The sequence below is a fragment of the Lolium perenne genome, chromosome 6, assembly GCF_019359855.2.
Source record: "Lolium perenne isolate Kyuss_39 chromosome 6, Kyuss_2.0, whole genome shotgun sequence".
Lineage (NCBI taxonomy): Eukaryota > Viridiplantae > Streptophyta > Magnoliopsida > Poales > Poaceae > Lolium > Lolium perenne.
Genome location: NC_067249.2, coordinates 34,016,017 through 34,027,413, shown reverse-complemented (window position 1 = coordinate 34,027,413; position 11,397 = coordinate 34,016,017). Strand labels below are relative to the sequence as shown.

The 11,397-nt window shown below is 48.6% G+C and overlaps 2 long non-coding RNA genes across 2 annotated transcripts; both read left to right on the top strand.

Moving 5' to 3' along the window:
• The first annotated feature begins 1,604 nt into the window (after positions 1–1,604).
• Positions 1,605–3,184, top strand: LOC139832089 (uncharacterized). The gene is made up of 2 exons (XR_011746641.1): positions 1,605–1,689; positions 2,949–3,184. It is a non-coding gene; the product is annotated as an uncharacterized lncRNA (long non-coding RNA).
• A 2,314-nt stretch (positions 3,185–5,498) lies between these two features.
• LOC139832088 (uncharacterized) lies at positions 5,499–10,972 on the top strand. Its single transcript, XR_011746640.1, has 2 exons — positions 5,499–5,583; positions 10,737–10,972. It is a non-coding gene; the product is annotated as an uncharacterized lncRNA (long non-coding RNA).
• The last annotated feature ends 425 nt before the right edge of the window (positions 10,973–11,397 follow it).

The following is an 11,397-nucleotide window of genomic DNA, read 5'->3' as shown; positions in this document are numbered from 1 at the left end:
AAAATTATTTATAAACCCTCCCCTAGGCCTTTCCCTCTCTCTGGCCGTCTTCCCCCTTTTTTTCTTTTCTCGGTGGCCCAAGCAAGCAGCCCAGTAGCTCAACCCATCTCTCTTCCTCTCCTCTGGCCCAACCCATCTCTGCCGAAACGCTATATCCCCTCCTTGTCGTCTTCTTCCTTCACGAGAGAGACGTGAGCAGCCTGGTCCTCCCCAACCACCGCACCACCACGTTTTTCCTCCTTTTAATCCCCCCTCAAGGTCCAGCAAACCCTAGCCCTATCTCCCATCCATCCCGCCGCCACCTACCTCCCTCCACTCTTTCTCTTTTTCTCTTCTCTGTGAGGAAATGAAGGAGAGAAAACCTCACAGTACCGCACCTACCTCGCCATGGCGCCGCCGCTGCAGACCATCCCCCGCCGCTCCGAGGGCACCGGCGGATGCGCCTCGTCGTCCTCTTCGTCTGGGTACAAGGAATTGCTTCGGGAGGCCCTCAATCGAGCACACGGTCGCCGATTCCCCGCGACGGCAGCCGCGCTCCGGCGAGAATTCCGGCCGCCTCCGACCTCCACCGATCCTTCCGAGCACGTCCACGCATTCCAGGTGACCGTGCGCATCTCCGAGGCTGGTTTTCCCCTTCCTTTTCGTTCTCAGTAGCCTTTCCCATGTTGACCTCCATTAACCCTTGTAGGAGCTCGACGTCGGTGATGCTCCGGCGACCCCCTGGACTCCTCTCCGTCACCATATGTTTCCCCACGTTCCGCCGCAACCCGACGCCATCTCGCCCCTCCCGGTTCGCCCCAGAACGTCGTCCTCGTGCTCGTCTGCAAGCCCCGCCATGGTTGTTTCTTCCCAGAGCTTCCGCCTCGGTCTTGTTCAAAAGGCTGCACACCTCCTTCCAAACAACATCAGGTGCATCAGCCCAGATGGTTCGTTCCTATGTCCAGTTCGTGGAGATTGTGAGTTCAATTCCCACTCCAGGCAATTTAAGCCCAACTTTTTTGTTCCATCTATTTTGGCCAGATCTTCCGGCGATGGGCCTGGCCCGAGATCTGCCGGTTCACTCCGTCGCCCGCCGCGCGACCAGAAGCTATCCGTCGCCACCAGCAGGCCAGATCGGGCCCTGGACATGCAGGTCCGGCCCGGTTCTTCCCTTCTTGTTTTGTTTTTGCAGAAAATGTTCAGATCTTGTAAAATTCATATCTTGCAAACTACAACTCGGATTAAAATGTATTTTATATGAAAATTGATCAGAAAAACATGAGGAACATCAATATGCCATCCATGCTTGCTATTGCATCATGCATCATATAATTTCGTGCTAGTTTGCATTACCACCTAATATGGAACATATGGAATATGTGGGATATTATATAAATGTTGTCCCGGTTCCATTTAACTTTGATGTAGCTCACCCCTGCCATGCTATGCCATGATAATCAACACTTAACTTTACCGGTAGATATGCAACTTCAACTGTAATTTGATTGTCAGGGGTTCCGACTCCGATTAATATGGATAAGTGCATTGCATCATTGTTGCCATGTCATGCATATCATCTTGATCATGCCGGTTCTTCTTCCGTAGTAGTAAGATTTGCATCCGTTGCTTGCTCCAGCATTTGCTTCTTCCCAGATAGGATCACGAAGTGATGTTGTGAGATACGACAAGTTCTTCTGCAGCTTTTCACAGGCGAGCCCACCCCTTCACCTATTTTACTTTTACATGTTCTTTTGATCTATTGCTATCCTTATGTTGCGATTCTGTTGTGTCACGTGTCCTATCCACCTGTTACCTATATGTCCGAGATACACCTCCTCGCCCTACCTATTGTTTGTTGTTTGCCAGCTTTGCGAGTCGTAGGCGAATTTAGGGTCTTGTTGATATCTCGAGATGTTCGGGATATCTTGTTGGGAGGTTATCACATGCTATATCTTTTGTTGGAGATAATCACACTTTACTTTATTGTTAACAACTAAAATTGTAAGCAGAGGCATCTGTGAGCCCCTTTGCGAAAGCATCGGAACTTTGACTCGCTAATGTCCCCTAGGACCCGAGTTCTTGTTATCTGTTCCGAGATTGAGCGCTCTACCCGTACGTGGGGGAATGGGACCCCCATCACCCACTACCTTTCCTCGAGTCTGTTTATTGGGAGCCACAACCTTGGTTTTATTTGCCCATATGCACGATGCACGATTTTCTTCCTGTTGCCTTCGGGTGTTTATTTCTGTACTGTACTCATATTGCGGATAGACTTATCCTGTGCCTGGTCGTTAGTGCCCGCCTGGACTATGTCGCAAACCTCTGGGTCCGTATCGGAGTACGGCCGAACTTCGTCACGGGTAGCTTAGTTGGGTGGCTCCCATTAAACTTTCTCTTGCATTGGGAACGGTCTTGTTGTGAGACTCCACCTGTAGTAAGTGGGTTCGAGCATGCGTATGGTTACATTTGGGCAACCCCTGCAGGGTGTACATCTTATCGATAAGCCGTGTCCACGGTTATGGACGACTTGGAATTGTATAGCTTGATCATAGAACAACTTACACCTTATACTTGTTGTTAATAATCTGATAATAACTTGCGTAGTAATATAGCATTACTACAACCGATACCTAATAAAACTTGTCCACCGTTGAGTGCCTTTTACATTGCCTCTTCGCTTTGTTGAAGGGGATATGTGTATTTGGCTGGGTTATGTTTGTGTAGTATTTATCTGTTACCTTGTGCGCTCTCTTATCTTCTCTGAGTAGACGGATGTTGTAGCGAGTCTCTATTGGATAGTAGCTTTGCTGCCGCTAAACTCCACATATAGCCGGGTGAAGTTTATACCGCCCACCAGCGAGCATAGCTGGTCTTGTCTCGCAAGTACGTGCCAATGGTACTTACCCTTGCCTTCCTTTCTTTTTGTCTCCTCCCCCTTTTGTCGGCAACCGATGGCCCGACTTTGACAGGTACGAGATGACGACGTTAGCAAGGTTACCCTTCCGGCTTGGCCTGGGCAGGGTTATGGACGCCACTGGTTATCTTCAGGACTCTTAGTCCAATTTGTATCTTGTCCGTACTCGGACGTATTTGATCTTCTGTATGATTCGGATCTTTGTATTGTATATTTGTATCTTGACTCGTCGGAGTCATTGTTGTAATATATGTATCTTGTGGGCTCTATTGTAATCCTGTTGTAATGTTACCGCTCGTGTTAATTCCTCTGGCATCACGTGTGTGATTCTTCACGCACGTCGTGTCAGAGGGCGTCTCTGAATCGATATCGTGCGGATTTCAGCGGGGTCGCTGGAATCCTCATGGTACCGGTTTCGGGGCGTCACAAGTTGGTATCAGAGCCCAGATTAACGGTACCCCACTAGTCCAGCCTGTAGGTTAACCTTGCCAACGGACGTTGTTGTGTCTAGTGTCAAAACCTATTTTCGAAAATTCGTTGGATAGTTCTGACTAGCTCTGATTTTCTCATTACCTATATTCTTTCTCCTCTTATCTATGCGAGTTTTGAGTCTTCTATCTTATCTGTGTTTTCCGAGTCTTAGGTTCCGACGCGGGTTGGACGATCTTTGCCCCTCACCTAATAGGTCCGATCTTTGGAGGATCTCGACGGAAGTGCATCATCATCGACGGGACAACGACTTCTTGTTAGTGGTGACAACCGATCAACATGGAGCAAGCATTCTTGTTAGTGGTGTCGAGGAGATCGACACGTCGCCAGAAGATCTGGTAGTTCACCTCTCTCCCCCGTACATGGACGTGGGATCTCGGGCCGCGATCCCTTGTTAGTGGTGTCGATTGTAACGGCCCCGGGTTATACCCATAATAGATATTGCTTGTTTCTTTTTCTTTGTGCATCATCATGGCATATGCATCATATCATCCATATTTTTATCAAAATAAAATTATTTATAAACCCTCCCCTAGGCCTTTCCCTCTCTCTGGCCGTCTTCCCCCTTTTTTTTTCTTTTCTCGGTGGCCCAAGCAAGCAGCCCAGTAGCTCAACCCATCTCTCTTCCTCTCCTCTGGCCCAACCCATCTCTGCCGAAACGCTATATCCCCTCCTTGTCGTCTTCTTCCTTCACGAGAGAGACGTGAGCAGCCTGGTCCTCCCCAACCACCGCACCACCACGTTTTTCCTCCTTTTAATCCCCCCTCAAGGTCCAGCAAACCCTAGCCCTATCTCCCATCCATCCCGCCGCCACCTACCTCCCTCCACTCTTTCTCTTTTTCTCTTCTCTGTGAGGAAACGAAGGAGAGAAAACCTCACAGTACCGCACCTACCTCGCCATGGCGCCGCCGCTGCAGACCATCCCCCGCCGCTCCGAGGGCACCGGCGGATGCGCCTCGTCGTCCTCTTCGTCTGGGTACAAGGAATTGCTTCGGGAGGCCCTCAATCGAGCACACGGTCGCCGATTCCCCGCGACGGCAGCCGCGCTCCGGCGAGAATTCCGGCCGCCTCCGACCTCCACCGATCCTTCCGAGCACGTCCACGCATTCCAGGTGACCGTGCGCATCTCCGAGGCTGGTTTTCCCCTTCCTTTTCGTTCTCAGTAGCCTTTCCCATGTTGACCTCCATTAACCCTTGTAGGAGCTCGACGTCGGTGATGCTCCGGCGACCCCCTGGACTCCTCTCCGTCACCATATGTTTCCCCACGTTCCGCCGCAACCCGACGCCATCTCGCCCCTCCCGGTTCGCCCCAGAACGTCGTCCTCGTGCTCGTCTGCAAGCCCCGCCATGGTTGTTTCTTCCCAGAGCTTCCGCCTCGGTCTTGTTCAAAAGGCTGCACACCTCCTTCCAAACAACATCAGGTGCATCAGCCCGGATGGTTCGTTCCTATGTCCGATTCGTGGAGATTGTGAGTTCAATTCCCACTCCGGGCAATTTAAGCCCAACTTTTTTGTTCCATCTATTTTGGCCAGATCTTCCGGCGATGGGCCTGGCCCGAGATCTGCCGGTTCACTCCGTCGCCCGCCGCGCGACCAGAAGCTATCCGTCGCCACCAGCAGGCCAGATCGGGCCCTGGACATGCAGGTCCGGCCCGGTTCTTCCCTTCTTGTTTTGTTTTTGCAGAAAATGTTCAGATCTTGTAAAATTCATATCTTGCAAACTACAACTCGGATTAAAATGTATTTTATATGAAAATTGATCAGAAAAACATGAGGAACATCAATATGCCATCCATGCTTGCTATTGCATCATGCATCATATAATTTCGTGCTAGTTTGCATTACCACCTAATATGGAACATATGGAATATGTGGGATATTATATAAATGTTGTCCCGGTTCCATTTAACTTTGATGTAGCTCACCCCTGCCATGCTATGCCATGATAATCAACACTTAACTTTACCGGTAGATATGCAACTTCAACTGTAATTTGATTGTCAGGGGTTCCGACTCCGATTAATATGGATAAGTGCATTGCATCATTGTTGCCATGTCATGCATATCATCTTGATCATGCCGGTTCTTCTTCCGTAGTAGTAAGATTTGCATCCGTTGCTTGCTCCAGCATTTGCTTCTTCCCAGATAGGATCACGAAGTGATGTTGTGAGATACGACAAGTTCTTCTGCAGCTTTTCACAGGCGAGCCCACCCCTTCACCTATTTTACTTTTACATGTTCTTTTGATCTATTGCTATCCTTATGTTGCGATTCTGTTGTGTCACGTGTCCTATCCACCTGTTACCTATATGTCCGAGATACACCTCCTCGCCCTACCTATTGTTTGTTGTTTGCCAGCTTTGCGAGTCGTAGGCGAATTTAGGGTCTTGTTGATATCTCGAGATGTTCGGGATATCTTGTTGGGAGGTTATCACATGCTATATCTTTTGTTGGAGATAATCACACTTTACTTTATTGTTAACAACTAAAATTGTAAGCAGAGGCATCTGTGAGCCCCTTCGAAAGCATCGGAACTTTGACTCGCTAATGTCCCCTAGGACCCGAGTTCTTGTTATCTGTTCCGAGATTGAGCGCTCTACCCGTACGTGGGGGAATGGGACCCCCATCACCCACTACCTTTCCTCGAGTCTGTTTATTGGGAGCCACAACCTTGGTTTTATTTGCCCATATGCACGATGCACGATTTTCTTCCTGTTGCCTTCGGGTGTTTATTTACATCTTTGTACTCATATTGCGGATAGACTTATCCTGTGCCTGGTCGTTAGTGCCCGCCTGGACTATGTCGCAAACCTCTGGGTCCGTATCGGAGTACGGCCGAACTTCGTCACGGGTAGCTTAGTTGGGTGGCTCCCATTAAACTTTCTCTTGCATTGGGAACGGTCTTGTTGTGAGACTCCACCTGTAGTAAGTGGGTTCGAGCATGCGTATGGTTACATTTGGGCAACCCCTGCAGGGTGTACATCTTATCGATAAGCCGTGTCCACGGTTATGGACGACTTGGAATTGTATAGCTTGATCATAGAACAACTTACACCTTATACTTGTTGTTAATAATCTGATAATAACTTGCGTAGTAATATAGCATTACTACAACCGATACCTAATAAAACTTGTCCACCGTTGAGTGCCTTTTACATTGCCTCTTCGCTTTGTTGAAGGGGATATGTGTATTTGGCTGGGTTATGTTTGTGTAGTATTTATCTGTTACCTTGTGCGCTCTCTTATCTTCTTTGAGTAGACGGATGTTGTAGCGAGTCTCTATTGGATAGTAGCTTTGCTGCCGCTAAACTCCACATATAGCCGGGTGAAGTTTATACCGCCCACCAGCGAGCATAGCTGGTCTTGTCTCGCAAGTACGTGCCAATGGTACTTACCCTTGCCTTCCTTTCTTTTTGTCTCCTCCCCCTTTGCTCGGCAACCGATGGCCCGACTTTGACAGTACGAGATGACGACGTTAGCAAGGTTACCCTTCCGGCTTGGCACAGGCGAGGTTATGGACGCCACTGGTTATCTTCAGGACTCTTAGTCCAATTTGTATCTTGTCCGTACTCGGACGTATTTGATCTTCTGTATGATTCGGATCTTTGTATTGTATATTTGTATCTTGACTCGTCGGAGTCATTGTTGTAATATATGTATCTTGTGGGCTCTATTGTAATCCTGTTGTAATGTTACCGCTCGTGTTAATTCCTCTGGCATCACGTGTGTGATTCTTCACGCACGTCGTGTCAGAGGGCGTCTCTGAATCGATATCGTGCGGATTTCAGCGGGGTCATTTGGAATCCTCATGGTACCGGTTTCGGGGCGTCACAAGTTGGTATCAGAGCCCAGATTAACGGTACCCCACTAGTCCAGCCTGTAGGTTAACCTTGCCAACGGACGTTGTTGTGTCTAGTGTCAAAACCTATTTTCGAAAATTCGTTGGATAGTTCTGACTAGCTCTGATTTTCTCCTTACCTATATTCTTTCTCCTCTTATCTATGCGAGTTTTGGGTCTTCTATCTTATCTGTGTTTTCCGAGTCTTAGGTTCCGACGCGGGTTGGACGATCTTTGCCCCTCACCTAATAGGTCCGATCTTTGGAGGATCTCGACGGAAGTGCATCATCATCGACGGGACAACGACTTCTTGTTAGTGGTGACGACCGATCAACATGGAGCAAGCATTCTTGTTAGTGGTGTCGAGGAGATCGACACGTCGCCAGAAGATCTGGTAGTTCACCTCTCTCCCCCGTACATGGACGTGGGATCTCGGGCCGCGATCCCTTGTTAGTGGTGTCGATTGTAACGGCCCCGGGTTATACCCATAATAGATATTGCTTGTTTCTTTTTCTTTGTGCATCATCATGGCATATGCATCATATCATCCATATTTTTATCAAAATAAAATTATTTATAAACCCTCCCCTAGGCCTTTCCCTCTCTCTGGCCGTCTTCCCCCTTTTTTTTTCTTTTCTCGGTGGCCCAAGCAAGCAGCCCAGTAGCTCAACCCATCTCTCTTCCTCTCCTCTGGCCTAACCCATCTCTGCCGAAACGCTATATCCCCTCCTTGTCGTCTTCTTCCTTCACGAGAGAGACGTGAGCAGCCTGGTCCTCCCCAACCACCGCACCACCACGTTTTTCCTCCTTTTAATCCCCCCTCAAGGTCCAGCAAACCCTAGCCCTATCTCCCATCCATCCCGCCGCCACCTACCTCCCTCCACTCTTTCTCTTTTTCTCTTCTCTGTGAGGAAACGAAGGAGAGAAAACCTCACAGTACCGCACCTACCTCGCCATGGCGCCGCCGCTGCAGACCATCCCCCGCCGCTCCGAGGGCACCGGCGGATGCGCCTCGTCGTCCTCTTCGTCTGGGTACAAGGAATTGCTTCGGGAGGCCCTCAATCGAGCACACGGTCGCCGATTCCCCGCGACGGCAGCCGCGCTCCGGCGAGAATTCCGGCCGCCTCCGACCTCCACCGATCCTTCCGAGCACGTCCACGCATTCCAGGTGACCGTGCGCATCTCCGAGGCTGGTTTTCCCCTTCCTTTTCGTTCTCAGTAGCCTTTCCCATGTTGACCTCCATTAACCCTTGTAGGAGCTCGACGTCGGTGATGCTCCGGCGACCCCCTGGACTCCTCTCCGTCACCATATGTTTCCCCACGTTCCGCCGCAACCCGACGCCATCTCGCCCCTCCCGGTTCGCCCCAGAACGTCGTCCTCGTGCTCGTCTGCAAGCCCCGCCATGGTTGTTTCTTCCCAGAGCTTCCGCCTCGGTCTTGTTCAAAAGGCTGCACACCTCCTTCCAAACAACATCAGGTGCATCAGCCCAGATGGTTCGTTCCTATGTCCAGTTCGTGGAGATTGTGAGTTCAATTCCCACTCCAGGCAATTTAAGCCCAACTTTTTTGTTCCATCTATTTTGGCCAGATCTTCCGGCGATGGGCCTGGCCCGAGATCTGCCGGTTCACTCCGTCGCCCGCCGCGCGACCAGAAGCTATCCGTCGCCACCAGGAGGCCAGATCGGGCCCTGGACATGCAGGTCCGGCCCGGTTCTTCCCTTCTTGTTTTGTTTTTGCAGAAAATGTTCAGATCTTGTAAAATTCATATCTTGCAAACTACAACTCGGATTAAAATGTATTTTATATGAAAATTGATCAGAAAAACATGAGGAACATCAATATGCCATCCATGCTTGCTATTGCATCATGCATCATATAATTTCGTGCTAGTTTGCATTACCACCTAATATGGAACATATGGAATATGTGGGATATTATATAAATGTTGTCCCGGTTCCATTTAACTTTGATGTAGCTCACCCCTGCCATGCTATGCCATGATAATCAACACTTAACTTTACCGGTAGATATGCAACTTCAACTGTAATTTGATTGTCAGGGGTTCCGACTCCGATTAATATGGATAAGTGCATTGCATCATTGTTGCCATGTCATGCATATCATCTTGATCATGCCGGTTCTTCTTCCGTAGTAGTAAGATTTGCATCCGTTGCTTGCTCCAGCATTTGCTTCTTCCCGGATAGGATCACGAAGTGATGTTGTGAGATACGACAAGTTCTTCTCATGACTTTTCACAAAGTAGCCCACCCCTTCACCTATTTTACTTTTACATGTTCTTTTGATCTATTGCTATACTTATGTTGCGATTCTGTTGTGTCACGTGTCCTATCCACCTGTTACCTATATGTCCGAGATACACCTCCTCGCCCTACCTATTGTTTGTTGTTTGCCAGCTTTGCGAGTCGTAGGCGAGTTTAGGGTCTTGTTGATATCTCGAGATGTTCGGGATATCTTGTTGGGAGGTTATCACATGCTATATCTTTTGTTGGAGATAATCACACTTTACTTTATTGTTAACAACTAAAATTGTAAGCAGAGGCATCTGTGAGCCCCTTTGCGAAAGCATCAGAACTTTGACTCGCTAATGTCCCCTAGGACCCGAGTTCTTGTTATCTGTTCCGAGATTGAGCGCTCTACCCGTACGTGGGGGAATGGGACCCCCATCACCCACTACCTTTCCTCGAGTCTGTTTATTGGGAGCCACAACCTTGGTTTTATTTGCCCATATGCACGATGCACGATTTTCTTCCTGTTGCCTTCGGGTGTTTATTTCTGTACTGTACTCATATTGCGGATAGACTTATCCTGTGCCTGGTCGTTAGTGCCCGCCTGGACTATGTCGCAAACCTCTGGGTCCGTATCGGAGTACGGCCGAACTTCGTCACGGGTAGCTTAGTTGGGTGGCTCCCGTTAAACTTTCCCTTGCATTGGGAACGGTCTTGTTGTGAGACTCCACCTGTAGTAAGTGGGTTCGAGCATGCGTATGGTTACATTTGGGCAACCCCTGCAGGGTGTACATCTTATCGATAAGCCGTGTCCGCGGTTATGGACGACTTGGAATTGTATAGCTTGATCATAGAACAACTTACACCTTATACTTGTTGTTAATAATCTGATAATAACTTGCGTAGTAATATAGCATTACTACAACCGATACCTAATAAAACTTGTCCACCGTTGAGTGCCTTTTACATTGCCTCTTCGCTTTGTTGAAGGGGATATGTGTATTTGGCTGGGTTATGTTTGTGTAGTATTTATCTGTTACCTTGTGCGCTCTCTTATCTTCTCTGAGTAGACGGATGTTGTAGCGAGTCTCTATTGGATAGTAGCTTTGCTGCCGCTAAACTCCACATATAGCCGGGTGAAGTTTATACCGCCCACCAGCGAGCATAGCTGGTCTTGTCTCGCAAGTACGTGCCAATGGTACTTACCCTTGCCTTCCTTTCTTTTTGTCTCCTCCCCCTTTTGTCGGCAACCGATGGCCCGACTTTGACAGGTACGAGATGACGACGTTAGCAAGGTTACCCTTCCGGCTTGGCCTGGGCAGGGTTATGGACGCCACTGGTTATCTTCAGGACTCTTAGTCCAATTTGTATCTTGTCCGTACTCGGATGTATTTGATCTTCTGTATGATTCGGATCTTTGTATTGTATATTTGTATCTTGACTCGTCGGAGTCATTGTTGTAATATATGTATCTTGTGGGCTCTATTGTAATCCTGTTGTAATGTTACCGCTCGTGTTAATTCCTCTGGCATCACGTGTGTGATTCTTCACGCACGTCGTGTCGGAGGGCGTCTCTGAATCGATATCGTGCGGATTTCGGCGGGGTCGCTGAAATCCTCATGGTACCGGTTCCGGGGCGTCACATTCCCCAAACGGCCAGTTTTCCCCCTTGGACTATAAATAGTCCTTCTTCTTCTTTGAGGAGGTAAGGTCAACCATTCTATTTGCTTTCTCTCTCCTACTCCATTGTTGAACCTCAAAAGTTTTCTTCCTCTCCATTCCTCCCATGATTCTTGCATATTCTTGAGGGATTTGAAATATCAGATCTAGATCTACAACTCCACCAATCCATTCCTCCTCTTTGTGAGGGGAACTCTTGGGATCTAGATCTTGGAGTCATGTATTGATTTCCTCCATTGATCTTCCTCTATA